The sequence below is a fragment of the Portunus trituberculatus genome, unplaced genomic scaffold (genome assembly GCF_017591435.1).
Source record: "Portunus trituberculatus isolate SZX2019 unplaced genomic scaffold, ASM1759143v1 PGA_scaffold_63__7_contigs__length_466372, whole genome shotgun sequence".
NCBI lineage: Eukaryota > Metazoa > Arthropoda > Malacostraca > Decapoda > Portunidae > Portunus > Portunus trituberculatus.
In genome coordinates this window covers 439,674-457,622 of record NW_025541704.1, presented here as the reverse complement: position 1 = coordinate 457,622, position 17,949 = coordinate 439,674, and the positions used below count along the sequence as shown (strand labels likewise).

The following is a 17,949-nucleotide window of genomic DNA, read 5'->3' as shown; positions in this document are numbered from 1 at the left end:
GCCAGGAGGTTCAGAGTGTGTGCCCCACATCTCTGGTGTTTAGGCAGGTTAACCTCGGCTTCGTCAGCCTGGTCCAGGGCCTCCTCCATAGATATGACCTGAGGCTCGTCAGCCAGCTCTTCGTCAGGCTTGTCCTCACCAGGTTGTATGACGACGTCCTCTTGTGCAAAGTTGACAAATGCACTTACATAGTTTGTGCCATTGTCTGTGGTCGTGCAGAGAATCTTGCTGCTGATGCTGAAGTCCTCATGCAGCTTGCTCAAGGACCTCGCCAAGTACTCGGCTGTCTGGCTCTCCTTCACCTCCTTCATGCCCAAGACTGCAGTCGTCCTCTCCAGGGTGGCCTTGTTCAACCATGAGACTGTGGAGCCTATAAAGGCTTGGTTGTGGCTCGACCAGCTGTCAGCAGTGGTGGCCAGGTAGTCCTGCTTGGACATGATTTGGGTGAGCTCATTTTTGGCCCTGGCGCTCATATGCATGATGTCGTCGCCAAGTTTTTTCCTGGACGGCAGCTTGAACTGAGGGTTCAGGTAGTTGAGGATGGCCCTGAGCGCCTCTGACTCTGTTGTTATGGTGGGCAGCATGTCGCGGATAATCCACTGAAACATAAAAAAAGATGTGTGAGTATTTGAAATTAAATTTTTGTTATAAATGATTTTTATTTATGAAAGTTAATTATTTTTTGAAATTATTTTCATACTAAAACAGTAGAACTTTTAAAAGTAAAAATTACCTCATAAAACAGGTCAAGGACCTTCTGCTGGTCAAACCTCTCAGCCATAGCCTCCTCAATACAGCCCTGCCTGAGGCTTTTGGCATCCCGACCACCACCAGAAGCAGAGCAGCCACGTTTGCTGCTGCTATCTAAGGCTGCTTTTAAGGCACGACTATCTAAAGGGTGCTTGGTGGCATAATGCTTCTTTAAGTTGCTGCTGGTGTCATTCTGAAGCTTCAGCCTCGCAGTGCAGTTTTTCTTGGCGCAGGAGGCAAACCCAGCGTCCCTGCCGACACCACACTTGAAGAAGGGCTTGAGAATGTCCCAGTCTATGTAGAGGTCCCTTTTCCTCCTGGAACCGTGACCTTCCTCAGCTTGCTTGGCCTCGGTGTTGGCAATGTCCATGTCCTCGGCTCTACTTGTGCCAGGCATCAGCTCCAGACTCGAAAACTCTGGCAGTTGGATATCGCTGGCGTCAGATTCACTCTCAGCGAGGCCGCTTGGGTTCCTGGACCTTGGTGTGTCAGACTGAGCACTTGGGTTTCTCGACCTCGGTGTGGATGTCACATACTTATCCATTGTCAGCGGTGAACGTGATGTGAGTAGAGTAGTCTAGCCTCCTTGTGTGTCCTCTCCAGAGTGTTGTCAGTGCAACGGTTGAAGAATGTCTGACTATTGTAGCACTGTTTAACTAAATCACTGCGCATGCGCAGTCACCGGCGCATGCGCGGTGGCTGCGCGTCACTAACAAGCGTTCTGATTGGCTGGCAGCCAGCTGCAGTCACAACATGACGAGTCTGTGTGATACAGATAAAGCAACAAGTTAAACACCACGAGTATATTTCCAAGTTCAAAGAAGGGCAGTCCAGGCAGTACTACTAGTCTTTGTTTCGCATTACTACACACAGTCACACAGGCTTGCATATTGAGCACATTTCGAGCAGTGGTCATTTGAGACACACACACACACACACACACTTACACGCTCATACTGAAATAGAAGTAGAGAGAAACGATAAAGTAAAACACAATACTAATGGTTATAGGCGTCTCTAGTTGTTACAGAAACATAGGCGTCACCACATCTGTATGCCGCGGAAAAGTTGAAAACCAATGTTTGGTCGTCTTCGATTTTTCGAATTTTTCCTAGGATACGGAGGTTCGGATTCGCGAAAAAGAGACGTTCTGAACCCCGGAAGTACGAATCTTTTTTGACGTCGTCCGAATCCGGACCTCCGAACCCAAATCTGGGATTTTGCTGGTACGAACAAATCCGCGGATAAAGGTTCGCGAACATTTGTTTGGAACGCCCACCTCTGCTTGTATGTTTGCCATTTATAGCACCTGTGCAGTTAAGAAAATGCCGTCTTGAGCTAAAGTCTTTCTCAATATGGATACATGCGTTTACATCTGGTTCTAGCATGAAAATAGGTTGCATGTGTTTCCATATTGCATCACATACTTCATTCACGATTTTCGAAACTGTTGAAAATCCCACTCTGTAGCTGAAGCTAACAGTGCAAAATCTGTCTCCTGTCGCCAAGCACCTGAAATTAATTGTAAAATAGGATATAAACTAGCTTGTATTTATAATGTGGCTGATTGACGTCTTTTGTCTTCAGGTAAGAGTGCCAAACATGAATGAAAAAAAAAAAAAAAAAACTACGGGATTGCTTTCGCCAAGCACTTGCTCGGAAAAAGACATCAATTGGGCAGGCAGCCAAGAAAGCAAAACTTTGGCGATACAAGAAGCAGATGGAGTTTTTTATTCCATATTTCAACCCACGAGAGTAAGTTTTAACTCATGTTGACTTTGAATAAGTACATATAATAAATATACATAAACAATAATCAATAATGAGTATATATATATATATATATATATATATATATATATATATATATATATATATATATATATATATATATATATATATATATATACACACACACACACACACACACACACACACACACACACACACACACACTTCCTCTCTCCATAATTTCACTCAGAAAAACACTACCCAGTTTTCACCACACACACACACACACACACACACACACACACACTCACAGAACAAGAACAAGAGAAAACAACAAAACTGTGACAGATTCAATCTGTTTTAGGACTATCACAAACATCGAGGACGTGCTGGAAGATGGTGATGAGACGACATGACAAGTTTTGTCTGAAATGCAACCCCCACTGGATACTGCTTCCTCTATTTGCAACGGAGAAGACATACAGTGTAGTACTACTATTAGAGCTAAACGCAAGACATGTGGTGCCAGTGATGTTGATAAGGTTATTGCTTACTTTCACAACAAGAAAGATGATGTTACACAAAAAGATGACCTGGATCATTTCTTCATAAGTGTATGCCAGTCAACCAGGAAATTGTCTTGTGGGATACAAAACAAGGTAAAGAAAGACATTCTAGATATAATTGTTCAAGCAGAGGAGCAAGATGAAACACAAGCATCTGTACACACATACGCTCAGCAGCATTACACCACACTACCGTACACACCCTCTCCAACTTCTTACACGCCCTCCCCAGTAGTACAATACGTCCCCTCACCGCTACCATCCCCATGTGAAGAGGTGGTGAATCATGAATAAACAATTGTGTTCAGAAGAATAAGCTTGCTTAGATAATTTCAATAAACTTTACGCAATGGAGTTCTTTCTTAATTACATAATTAATTACCTCAAAGTAATGGCCAGTTGTTCCTTTGCTGTAATGGATTTCCTGTAGTTGGTATCTTGCTTCTTTATGTCTTCTTCAATAAGTGAGAGGGTTTCATAAAACTGAAATGGAAATAATCTGAAGTACTGTTTGAATTTTTCTTCATCCTCTTCAAGCTCTTGCATTAGAAGATGATATTCACCGAATTTTGTCCTTGCAAAATTTATGTAGTGTACCCGTTTTTTTCTCTCTCTTATTATTTAGTGCTAGTGTTAGCATTAATAGTTCTTCCTTCTCCTCCTCCTCCTCCTCTTCTTCAAGACACCACGTAGTGTCTGCCATGGCTGCAGCCAGTGACTGACGTGACGCGCGACACATGTCTGAAAACAAAGCTCGGCGGCATCGCTTCCAATGTGAATACTCGCGTAGCAAGCATAACGAGCGTCCGTCCGCCGCATAGCATGCAATCGCGTAGCATCGAATTCGGTGTGTACCTACAGAGCGGCGTTTGGTGCTGGTACTGATTCTGCTCGAGGCCTGACAAACCATCCCTCCAACACTAACCATCCTAACCAATCTCGCTACATTCCTCAACATTGCTAGATTTAATTTTCCTAAGAACTCTGTCCATCATCCTAATAATGCATCTTCTTGTTCTTCCCAACATAATAGGAGACCTCAATTGTCCCCGGCAAAATCTACTTTCCCCTATTATTGCAACTACTGCCGAAAAACTAGGCATACAGAATACCGTTGTTTTGCCGAGCACAGCAAATGTGGTCTGACAAAGCCTCATGCATTTTCATTTACAGGCTCGAAGGTGCGTCTCCCAAATACTAGCCCAGTTATAGAGGAGGCAAAGTGCACATCGGCTGCAGACAAGGCTAACCCAGGAAGTGAGGTTGCATTGTCCTATACTTCCACCCCTATTAAGTTATGCATTTTTTTTTTTTTTTCTGGTTATGTTACCCTTTGTGGTCAGAAATATCCTTCTACCATTCTTAGAGATACTGGGGCTACTGGATCCTTGCTCATTAATCGTATAGGTAAACCCCTAGAGTTGTGAGAGTGTTTGGATTCGAGGGATTGGTGGGTTTGATACATTCCTTAAAGCAGTGTTGTCCAAACTGGAGTCTGAGTACCCCTGGGGGTACGCAACATAGATTATAAGGGTATGCGAACACACACACACACACACACATACACACACAACATAAACATCTCATGTTCTATGACAGCAAGGAGATGGGTAGCAGTAGGATGGGTACCCAGGAAGGAAGCGTATGATACGTGTACGAAAGCACGCACACACACACACACACACACACACACACACTAAGCAATGTGCTTGAGTGAGAATAGTTATTGCTATTGAGGGGCGACCAGAGCGAGTGAACGAGTGTACAGAGTGAACGTAGCCTGGTGGCGTGTACATGGGAGTGATCGGAGGTGGGAGAACCTCCACACTCCAAACGACAGAGCGGGAACCAACACAAAGGCCAGCCATAGCAGCCGCCAACGCATCCAACCACACACGTAACTACCAGGCCTGGCCCCCCAGTGACCACACACCCACATGTTCCCAGGAAAAGTAAGAAAAATGGATAGACCGGTAAGGAATAAATTACCAAATTCAAAATATGTTGATGAGGCCCAGGAGCAAAGCCGAAAGTGGCCAGTCAAAGCATGAGTCCAGCTTCAACAGGGCAACATTGCAAGGTAGATTGGTGATGTTGGAGAAGAGATTTGAGGAGTTAGTGAAGGAATTAAAAGTTCAGAGGAGTGAGGAGGAGCAGGATAGAGAATTCGCAAGGCTTTGAAGGAAAGAGTTAAGAGACTGGAGGAAAATGAAAACGATTGGTGGATGAGAATGCGCATTTGAAGGTGGAGGTTGAAAAATACAAGAGACGGTTGGAGGAGAAAATGGATAGAGTAGTAAAGGAGAAAGATGACTTTAAGGAAATGATTAGTGAGCAGAATGAAAGGCTTGAAAGGGAATGGGAACTGAAGAAAACACAATGGACTGAGTCGAGGGAAGCAGAGATGGTTGGATTACAAGAAATAATTAAAGATCAGTTGAAGGAAGACAAAAAAGAAAGGTCCAAGGAACTGGTTAATGTAATGAAGAATAAGGAAACATTGATAAGGGAAATAGCAGAAAAGAAGAAGAGTGTGTTAATATTTGGGATGAAAGAACAAAATATAACATATAAGCCTAAGAGAATTAAGGAAGAATTGAAAACGGTAAGAGATCTGTTCAAAAATCTAAATGATGATGAAAAAAAAGACCTACAAGAAGAAGTGGAAGAGATCCATAGACTGGGTCCGTATAAGGAGGAGTGAGCAGACCGATTAAAGTAGTACTGAAGTCACAACAATCTGCGGAGGATGTCCTATATAGAACATCAAAGTTAAGAGAGATAGAAGGTTGTAAAGAGGTGTTTGTGAGAAAGAATAGAAATGAGGAAGAGAGGAGAAGATATAAGGAATTGGTGGAAGAGGCGAGAAGGAAAAATGATGAGCGGTCTGAGGAGGAAAGAGAAAAGTTTTTGGAGAGTTATAGGAGAGAGAGTCAGAAAGTGGTATGTGGAAAGAAGGAATACGGAGGAACCCCTAGAGGGAGCAGTGGGTGGACCGTAATGTATACTAATATAGATGGGATACTGTCAAGTAGATTGGAATTGCAAGACTATATGATGGTGGAGAAGCCTGATATAGTGTGTTTGACTGAGACAAAATTGCATGAAAAACAAAGATAAATTTGGATAATAAATATAATATATGGAGAAAGGATAGGGAGAGTAAAGGTGGAGGAGGAGTTATGATTATGACGAAGAAATAAATAAATGTGGATAAGGTTTGGTATGGGAAGAACAACGCAGAAGTGATAAGCATAAGGATAAAAAGTGATGGAAAAGAATTAATAATCATGGTGACCTATGTACCTCCTAAAACAAATTCTTGGACATTAAGGAATACGACAATATGATCAAGGATACTTTACAGAGTTTGGAAAGTGTATTATCTGGAAAAGAAAGGTGATACTAGTAGGAGATTTTAATTGTAAGGAGGTGGATTGGGAAAATCTAGTAAGTGGTGTTGGAGAAGAAGCATGGGAGAGAGATTTCTTAATCTAATGATGGAAAATATGATGGAACAGAGGGTGAAGGAAAATACTAGATATAGAGGAGATGATGAACCGGCTAGACTGGATTTGGTGTTAACAAGAGAAGTGTACCTATGTGGAGATATACAATACAAGTGTCCTTTGGGAAAGAGTGATCATGTGGTTATGGAAATGCAGATAGCAACAACACAGCGAAGGAAGGACGAGACATACAGGAGTGGTAGATTGAATTATAGAAAGATGGACACAGAAAGTTTGAAAAATTATTTCAGAAAATTAGATTGGGAGGAGATGTTACAAATCAGAGAAGTGCAAAAGAAATATGAGATTTTTATGAAATATTATAAAGAAGGAGTTATGAAATTTGTACCAAAGTATAAACCGAGAGAGGAAGGAAGAAAGGATTGGTTTAATGCAACTTGTGTTAAGGCTAAGGAAAAGAGAGATGTGGCTTGGAAAAGATGGAAAAGAGCAGGAATATACTAAATAAGGAGAATTATAGAGTGGCGAGAAATGAGTATGTGAGGGTAAGGAGGAGGAAGAAAGAAAATTTGAAAAGATATTGTAGACAAGAGTAAGGAACATCCAAAATTGTTTTACAGGTTCATAAATGGTAAACTTAAAAGAGAGAGTCCATTGAAAGATTAAAAGGAGAGCAAGGGATAGTAGATGACCCTAAGAATATAGCGGAATTGCTAAATAATAGGTTTCAGCAAGTATTTACTGAAGAAACAATGTTTGTAAAGCCACAGAATGTACAAGGAAATGTGCACATGGAGGACATTAAGATACCTAAAAGGAGTTATATAAAATGTTGGAGGAACTTAAAGATGATAAAGCGATGGGACCAGATGAAGTTTCAGGAAAATTATTGAAGGAGTGTAGAGAAGAATTGATTGATCCATTATATGATATTATAAGGTGTTCATTAGAAACAGGGAAGTACCAGTAGAGTGGAAGAGAGCTGAAGTGGTGCCCATTTATAAGGGAGGCAGTAAGGAAGAGCCTCTTAACTATAGACCTGTGTCTCTAACAAGTGTGGTCGGTAAGATTTGTGAGAGGGTGATAAAGAAATATTGGATACGGTTCCTGGAGGATCATAAGTTATTATCGGATCATCAATTTGGCTTCAGGAAAGGGAGGTCATGTGTAACAAATCTACTGAGCTTTTATTCAAGAGTGGTTGACAAAATACAGAGAGAGAGGGATGGATGGACTGTGTATATTTGGATTTAAAGAAAGCTTTTGACAAGGTACCTCACGAGAGACTGTTATGGAAAGTAGAGATTTATGGAGGACTGAAAGGAAAAGTGTTAAAGTGGATGGAAAACTACTTGAGATGGAGGGAGATGAGAACGGTAATAAGGGATGCAAGGTCGGACTGGTTGGTGGTGGAGAGTGGAGTCCCACAAGGCTCAGTGCTGGCACCAATACTTTTCCTGGTATATATTAATGACATGCCAGAGGGAGTAAACAGTTATATTAATTTGTTTGCGGATGATGCGAAGTTGTGTAGGTGTGTGAAGAGTGAAGAAGATTGTGAAATTTTACAGGCAGACCTGGATAAGATTTGGGAGTGGAGCAAGAGGTGGCAAATGGAATTTAATCTGAGCAAAAGTCATGTGATGGAGATGGGAAAGAGTGGAAGACGGCCAAGAGGGTCATATAAGATGGGTGAAGAAGTAGTGTTGAAAAAGGTGGAAAAGGAAAAGGATTTGGGAGTGATAATACAAGACCATGGGCAGTTTGAGGCTCATATTGATAAGATGTTTGGAGAAACGTATAATTTGATAAAAATATTGGATTAGCCTTCCATTATATGGATAAAGATATGATGAAGAAATTAATTAGTATGGTAATTAGACCAAGATTGGAATATGCTGGAGTGGTTTGGTCCCCTTATAAAAAGAAGCATATAAGGAAGTTGGAGAGATTGCAGAGAATGGCAACAAAATGGTTCCGGAATTGGCAGAAATGACCTATGAGGAGAGATTAAAAGAAATGAATTTGCCTACCTTGGAACAAAGAAGAGAAAGAGGAGATTTAATACAGGTTTATAAACTGTTGAATGGACTGGATGAAGTGGATAATGAGCAAATGATGTTGAGAGAGGAAAACTTAAGTAGAACTACAAGATCGCATAGTAAAAAGATAGCCAAGGGAATATGCTTGAAGGATGTGAAAAAATATAGTTTCCCACAAAGATGTGTGGAGGTGTGGAATGGTTTGAGTGAGGAGGTGGTGTCAGCAAGGAGTGTGCATAGTTTTAAAGGAAAGTTGGATGTGTGTAGATATGGAGACGGGGCCACACGAGTATGATACCCAGGCCCTGTAAAATTACAACTAGGTGAACTAGGTGAATACACACACACACACACACCAAAAAGAGAAAAAGAAGAAATGAAATCAGTCAAAGACCTACTGAAGAATCTAAACAACGAAGATAGGCAGAACTTGGAAGAGGAAGTAGAAGAAATAAACAAAATGGGACCATATCAAGAAGGAAGAACAAGACCAATTAAAATACTACTAAAATCACAAGCAGCAACAGAAGAAATATTATATAGAACAACAAAACTTAGAGAAACAGAAGGCTGCAAGGATATCTATATAAAGAAAAATAGAAATGAGGAAGAAAGGAAGAGATACAATGAACTGGCAGCAGCAGTAAGGGAAAAGAATAATGAAAGGTCAGAAGAGGAGAAGAAGGCATTTTTTTGGAGAATTCTAGGAGACAGGATAAGGAAATGGTATATAAACGAGAAGGAAGAGAAAAAAGTGGAACAAGTTTAACTAAAAATGATAAAGGCAAAAGACTAAAAATGATGTATACGAACATAGACGGGGTTTTATCAAGTAAATTAGAATTAAGAGATTACATAAAGAAAGAAAATCCAGATATTGTATGCCTGGCTGAAACAAAACTAAATGAGGCAATCAAAATAGATTTGGATAATAGGTATAATGTATGGAGAAGAGACAGAGTGGGTAAAGGAGGAGGAGGAGTCATGATTATGTTAAGGAAAGAGATAGTGATAAATGAAATGGAATGTGGGGAAGGAAAAGCAGAAGTATTGTATATTAAGATGCATATTAATAAAAAAGAGATAACAATCATTGTAACATATGTGCCACCAAAAACAAATTCATGGACCAATCAAGAATATAAAGACATGATAGATGACACAATAAGGAGTCTAATGAGAATCGTTAAAGAAAGGAGAAAAGTGATATTAGTAGGAGATTTCAACTGTAAAGAAGTGGACTGGGAAAATTATGAAAGTGGTATGGGGGAAGAAGCCTGGGAGAAAGATTCTTGAACCTAATGATAGACAATATGATGGACCAGAGAGTAAAGGAATGCACAAGATTCAGAGGAAACGACGAGCCGGCGAGATTGGACCTAGTTTTTACAAGGGGTATACAAATGAATGATGATATAAGATATAAGTGCCCATTGGGAAAGAGTGACCATGCAATATTAGAAATAGATATAGAAGAAGGAAAGGAAGATAGAGACGATTCATACAAAGGAGACCGATTAAATTACAGAAAGGCTGATATTGAGAATCTCAAGAACTATTTTAAAAACGTAGACTGGGAGGAGATGGAAAACTCAGAGACAATGCAAGACAAATATAACTTATTTTTGGAAATATACAAAACAGGAGTCAGGAATATGTCCCAAAATATAGACCTAAAGAAGAAGGAAAGAAAGATTGGTTTAATGCAAGGTGTGCTAGGGCAAAGGAGAAAAGAGATGGAGCATGGAAAAGGTGGAGGAGAAATAGAATCCAACAAATAAGGAAAACTTCAAGGCAGCGAGAAATGAATATGTTAAGGTGAGGAAGGAAGAGGAAAAGAACTTTGAAAAGATATTGTCGAAAAATGTAAGGAGCAACCAAAATTGTTCTATAGATTCATAAATGGAAAAATTAGGCAAAAAGAAACAATAGAAAGGTTAAAAGGAGAGAACGGGATGGTGGAAGACCCAAAAGTATGGCAGAACTATTAAATAAAAATTCCAGGAGGTCTTTACTAAAGAATCCAAATTTGAGAGGCCACAGGGTAATAGAGAGACAATCTATATGAAAGAGATTAAAGTAACCAAGCTTGAAATAAAAGAGTTAATGAAGGAACTGGATGAAGAGAAGGCAATGGGACCGGATGAAGTCTCAGGCAGAATACTGAAAGAATGTAGGGAAGAACTAGCAAGTCCTATATACAACATCATAAAATGCTCAATAGAAAATGGAACAGTGCCAGTAGAATGGAAAAGAGCTGAGGTGGTTCCCATATATAAGAGCGGAAGGAAAGAAGAACCTTTAAATTACAGACCGGTATCACTAACTAGTGTAATATGCAAGATGTGTGAAAGAATAATAAAGAAACAATGGATCGAGTTCCTTGAAGACAACAAATTAATATCAAATAGCCAATTTGGTTTTAGAAAAGGACGGTCTTGTGTAACTAATTTATTGAGTTTCTATTCTAGAATAGTTGATAGAGTACAAGAGAGAGAGGATGGGTTGACTGCATTTATTTGGATTTAAAAAGGCTTTTGACAAAGTGCCACATGCAAGATTACTGTGGAAGTTAGAGAGAAGGGTGGCTTAAAAGGAAGCACATTGAGATGGATAGAAAATTATTTGAGGGGGAGAGAAATAAGGACAGTAGTTAAAGATATGAAGTCCAAGTGGAGAGCAGTAGAAAGCGGAGTGCCACAGGGGTCAGTATTGGCACCAATACTTTTCCTCATTTATATTAACGACATGCCAGAAGGAGTGAACAGCTACATAAATTTGTTTGCGGATGATACGAAACTGTGCAGAGTTATAAAGCAAAAGGAGGATTGTGAAATACTGCAAGAAGACCTAAATAAGATCTGGGAATGGAGTAAGAAGTGGGAAATGGAATTCAATGTGAACAAAAGCCATGTCATGGAAATGGGAAAGAGTGAAAGACGACCTGTGGGAATCTATAAGATGGGAGATGGAGTAGAACTGGAGAAAGTCAAAAGGAAAAGGACTTAGGAGTGACGATGGAAGAAAACAATCAACCAGTAAGCCATATTGATAGAATTTTTAGAGAAACATATAATTTGCTAAGGAATATTGGAGTAGCATTTCACTACATGGACAAAGAAATGATGAAGAAATTGATAAGTACTATAATAAGACCCAGATTGGAATATGCAGGAGTAGTGTGGACCCCTCATAAAAAGAAACACATAAGGAAATTGGAGAGGCTACAAAAAATGGCTACAAGAATGGTCCCAGAACTTGAAGGGATGACATATGAGGAGAGACTAAAGGCTATGGATCTACCAACCTTGGAACAAAGAAGGAGAGAGGAGACCTGATACAAGTCTATAAATTGATCAACGGAATGGACCAAGTGGATAATGAGAAACTGATCCTGAGAGAAGAATATGACATCCGAAGCACAAGATCGCATAGTAAAAAGCTGAGAAAGGGAAGATGTCTGAGAGATATTAAAAAATATAGTTTCCCGCAGAGATGTGTTGAGACGTGGAACAGTTTAGATGAAGAAGTAGTGTCTGCAACGAGTGTGCATACTTTTAAAGTAAGATTGGATAAGTGTAGATATGGAGACGGGGCCACACGAGCATAAAGCCCAGGCCCTGTAAAACTACAACTAAGTAAATACAACTAGGTAAATACACACACACACACACACACACACACACACACACAGCCTGGCCCGGTAGCTCAGTGGTTAGAGCGCTGGCTTCACAAGCCAGATGACCGGGGTTCGATTCCCCGGCCGGGTGAAGGTATTTGGGTGTGTCTCCTTTCACATGTAGCCCCTGTTCACCTAGCAGTGAGTAGGTATGGGATGTAAATCGAGGAGTTGTGACCTTGTTGTCCCGGTGTGTGGTGTGTGCCTGGTCTCAGGCCTATCCGAAGATCGGAAACAATGAGCTCTGAGCTCGTTCCATAGGGTAACGTCTGGCTGTCTCGTCAGAGACTGCAGCAGATCAAGCAGTGAAAACAGTGAATTACACACACACACACACACACACACACCAGAAACTGCTCAGTAACCTCTCACTGTTGCTAAGTAGGGGGGTTTACACTTGGCAATTTTCGGGTGGCAATATTGCCGAAACGTGTTACCGAAAGCATTTTGGGTCTCGGTCTGAGACTGCGAGTACTATTCGCAGCTAGCCGACCGTGTTGGTCTTGTATTGCCATTATTGCCGACTCGCGGCAATATAAACAAACATGTCGGCACCCAGAGAAGCATCCCTGATGAATGCAGACAACTTCATTTGGAGTCGGGAGGCCGAGGTGGCCTTGCTGGAGTAAGTGAGGAAGATGAAACATTTGTGGGACCCACAAGACGAGGTTTACAAGAAGCATAGTCTTTGAAAATACGCTTTCCAGAGAGTGGCTGATTGACTGAAGGAGATGTGTATCCTCCTTCACGATAAGAGGAGTCACAAGCCGTAGCAGTTCTTGATATTGTTCCTTTGGAAGGCGTATCCAATGTCGCAGGGTCTCGGAGTCTTCCAGGCGAAGTTCGGCCAGAAGAGTATGATACACACTCTTCGTTTCCCGTCTTTTTCAGCCACGATCGCATCCACAGACGTTTCCTTTTTCGCGCCATCGTCAATTTATGTAAAAAAAAAGAACAGCCATCGCTACCTCTTCATCGCTGGAGGAATAATCAGGACCAAAAAAGTTCTTGCGGAGAGCCATCTTGTTGGTTTGTTTACGTCCTGCCAGCTGATGCTCTCGGCAACATCTCCCCAGTAGTGTGAACATACATGCTCCTGAGAGCATCCAGCCGAAAATGTCGGCAGCACGTTTCAGCAATATTGCCTTCCAAAAATTGCCAAGTATAAAAGGCATCAGATTGTGCGCATTTTTTTTTTTTTTTTACAACATACAAGCTTACAGGCGCACTTGGTCGTTAACAGCGGTAATGGATAGATGACTAAAATGTGGCAGCTGCAGCAGCCGCAGCAGTGATGCAGATGAAGCAACTCAAACAAGTGCAAAGAGAAAGAAGACAAATCTTCCTAAATACAGGCAGTACAAGGAGGATTATGTGTTTTTGGGATTTACTGCTATGAATTCTGATCCTCTGGAAGCTTTGTGCTTTTTTTGTGGGAAGAGGCTGGCCAACAGTAGTATGAAGCCAGCTCACCTCCAGCGTCACCTAAAGCGTTTTCAGTAGCGTCACCACAAGGCCTAACATGTTTGAGTTCACGTTGAACAGGACGGTGCTGAGGACACCGTCGGTGGTGCCAGACGACTGTGTCACTGATCTCAATCTCTGGGAGAAGTTATCGTTCACATCAGTCGCCTGAGCCAGCTGTGGTCAAGAGTCAAGACGTAAACACAGCAGCATGGTGAAAGAGTTTGGAGATTTATTCCTTGATGGGGATTGTTTCATCATTTGTATATACCAAGGGCCGAACAGCGCAATACTCATAAAAAAACAACAGCCCTTGGAAGTGGTTTGATCTACATGGACTTGTTTTGAAGGTGCCCCATTGTATCAGGGTCTCTCAAACGGGTCAGCCATGCAATGTGATGGAGCGTTTTTGACATTCCAGCGCAGCCCGTCATCTTTCCCCAACACCCTTCTTCTCTCAGCTAATCCCCCCATTCTCACTCATTTGAGAGACCCTGCATTGTATATTATGTATGGCTGCGAATTTCTGACGCTTATATAATTGAACTACGTCAATACTTAGCAGATAATGTATTTTACCATCATTCATTACTTTATGATATAAGGATTTGCAACAATATTAAATTTTTTTCCACCTAATAATAGAAAAGTAACTCCACTACTGTATAGAAGTCTCGACTAGAAGTATGGAATTGGACAACACCCACAACAAGGACGGATAGATGCGACATGTCACCAGCGACCACCAGCTCCTTAATTTATTTCACGCCGTATTTTTAATATCGGTTCTCTCAAGTATGCCGCACAATATGTAAACGTAAATCTACATCTACAGTACCCATGCACTTCTATGGCCTAACATACGTCTTACTATTCAGTTTTATTCTAAATGTAACTCCTTGATCTCATTCCATGAGTTTGATGGGGTTGCTCCACGCTGATTGGCTTAAAAAACGTTTGCCAAACGAGAACACGATTGGTTTGCTTATACGCGATTTGGCCCAACCGCATTTTCAAACTGCGCGAGAGTTCCGCAGCTGGCCGATATGTGGGAGCTCCGCTCTTCTCGTGCCTCTTTCATTTGCAGTCTGCCAGCACTGAGTACAGATGGAATCTCTTCACTCTGCCTATAATTCACCAAGATAGCCTCGAAACGTCCTTCATCTGCATGTGGGGTTATTTTTATAAGTGGAATTTTGATAAAGTGGTAAAACTCAGTGGAAGATGGTGACTGACTGTGGTGTGAGTGGTGAAGGCAGTGAGTGTTGTGTTTATTCTTTGTTTTGTTGTTTTCTCTTACTATGTTTTGCTTTCTCTTATTATTCCTTGATTTTTCCTTTACTTTAAATACACTTCAAGTATTTAGAATGGTAAATAATAAAACATGTTAATTTAGCCAAATAAATAGAATATTTTGTATGAATTTTTTTGGAGCACATCCCACATCCCCATCTATTGTTTCTTATGAGAATTACATGTATGTTTTACGCAAATTTTGATATACATGATGCCTCTTGGAACGCATCTATCACATAAATTGAGAGTTACCTGTACTGGTATCAAATTGTGTGTGTATTAAGTGGCCTTACCGTGGAAGAGGCACAAATCTTGAGAACCATGAACAATGTTAATGTAAATGTGATGCAAATGTAACTCGTTCTTTTTTTTTTTTTTTTTTTTTTGTGACCATCCCCCAAATACTATGCTTGTCATCATGGGATAGGTAGAGGCTGGTGCCTTATGTAGAGAGGAAATTTCTTTCCCCTGCCTTGGGACTCTGCCCTCAACTCAAGCCAATTTATACTTGTATAGGTTTTTTTCTTCTGCTGTCCACTTTCACCCTTTACTTCACCACTCTTCCTCTATTTCTGCATTCTAAGGTATGAGAGCCATGCCAAAAGAATGAAGAGGCTGGCTGTGAAGTAACTGAGTGGCCTTGGTCACCCTAAACTATTTATTTAGCCCTTCCATCCATGTGAAAGTTTTGAGGGTGTCAGCCTTTTGTTTTTCCCTGTAATGAGACCCAGAACACTAATTATTTCTGTTGGATGAACAACATACAAATTGACTTAATAAATATATTAAGGACTCATCCCTTTGGATCTTTCCAGCACAAACCAGTGTCACAGTTATGAATGCAAGCCCTGTCACAGCCACATTTGTTGCCTAACCCTAATTTTCTATGTTTCATTCACTATCAATGTTATTCTTCAAACCTGCACTCCTAGCAATCCTCACTGACTATTTTCCACTCTCAATCCTGTCTTTACCACCCCCATCCTTCATCCTTACCATCAACTATTCATATGCTGACATCTCACATGCTCTATTTTTAAAGTTGCATTATTTACTGCCTTCGGACATCTCCCAGTCCCTACAGTTTTTTGTTTTTTTTTCTCTCCTCATCTCAAACTTTGAGCTAGAGGAACTATGCTTTTTCCCTCTCATAAACAACTACCTTTTCCAATTTTTATTTTATGAATGGCCGAAGACTACATTACTGATCCCTTGCAAATTGCTAATGAACCAGAGCACTATTTAGCAATGTTAGCTGCAGTACAGGTCTACACATTATAACCACCTTATGTATGCAACACCATTACCTAACTTATAACATGTGACCATATGATCTTAGCTGCTTGACAATAATTACATCATTAATTTATTAACTTTGGGATAACTTTCTTACAGTAAGCCGATGTGATTAAGTCTGAAAAATTGTTTAAGGGTGAATTTGCTTTTGTTTGTAACTAGATGCAGGTAGCCTTTATACAATGTTAGCAAAATACATACAGTATATATATATATATATTACTGATTATATAGGTATGCTCTTACAGACTTTGCACTGCCCTTGACTCAATATTATTTGTATATTTATTTAAAGGCATTCTCCAGTTGCACAAACATTTTCTCAAAATTTTTATTTTTCATTTGGCAACAGTGATGAGTTTTTTTTCTGAATTGTACATTTTAATGTATCAGGTGACTACAGTGAGGCATGAAGATGCTGTGAGAATGCAGAAATAACCTCTGATCTTCAGTGACATGAAATGTGGATGAAGAAAAAGAAAGTAAGAATTGTATACACTCTTAACCATAATAATTATGCAATCATTGTTGTTTAGTATTGCAGTTATGTAAAGTAATTAGGAAAAAAAAAATACATCAATGAAAATTACTTGAGTATCTTTCCCAGCGACTACTTTTCAGAAAAAAAAATCTTAAGAGTAAAAGGTACTGTCTGTAGAAGGAAATAATATTACCTTATTTTAAAGGTAACCAACTTCTTATGGATTCTCTTTTGTGTGACAAAATTCTGTGGAATTTTGGTTTTGCTATTTTTTTGTCCTTCACCATATTATGGAGTGTAAAAAAAAAAAAAATGTTTGTATTGCAACTTCCTTTTACAGTTGGTATCCAGCAATAATCTCCACTTGCTACCACTCATGACCCACACAATGGGAGGCATATAGCTATATTGGTGTATGTCTTTTAGTAAGGCTTGGGATGAAATGTCATGGTCATTTTTATATTAAGAGTTTCTGAATATTTAGATTGATGAGATGTAAACAGACATATAATATATAAAATTCTTTCCCCAGGACTCATGGGAAAAGGATATGGAGCCCTCAGTCTTTTTCTGATGACTCAGGTTCAACTGTGGTCTTTCCTCTGGATAAGAGTCTGCCTGCACCTGCAAAATTGGATGATGCAGATGACATATATTCTCCTTCATATTCCCTGAAGAGCATCAATACCATAACTGAGAAACTGGACTTAAGAAGTGACTCGATGGAAGAGCAGCTCCAGTACATCCCTCAAACATTCACTACAGATGAAGCCACAAACATAAACAGATTATTTTATTTTATTCCTTTCTTCTTCTTTTTCTTTTTTTTTTCTTGGTGAAAAGGAATTCCTAAAATTTTTAGCTACCAGCATTTTTTGTATATAAAAATTGTTTTTGTATCTTAGCTATTTATGATTTAATTAATTTTGTTACTGTTTTCTATTTTTTTATTGAAATATAAACATTCCTCAAATTTCAGTGTTAAAAGAAATTTACAAAGAGTAGATGTGTGCAGTTTCCAAGCGTCTTGCTACTGTTGAGGATCAAGGGAAAATTATTGCATCAATGCACCATTTAATTAAAAATGTAAAGGGAGGAAATGAAGGCATGCAAGTAGATGAGTTTTGCAGTTTAAGAGGATTCATTCTAATTGAGTCCTTGGAAAACTTTGAAG

At 40.0% G+C, this 17,949-nt stretch overlaps 1 long non-coding RNA gene across 1 annotated transcript; it reads left to right on the top strand.

Annotated features, from left to right (window-relative positions):
* The first annotated feature begins 13,676 nt into the window (after nucleotides 1-13,676).
* On the top strand, nucleotides 13,677-17,712 carry LOC123500992. Its single transcript, XR_006673527.1, has 3 exons — nucleotides 13,677-14,960; nucleotides 16,688-16,776; nucleotides 17,308-17,712. It is a non-coding gene; the product is annotated as an uncharacterized LOC123500992 (long non-coding RNA).
* Nucleotides 17,713-17,949: the final 237 nt, after the last annotated feature.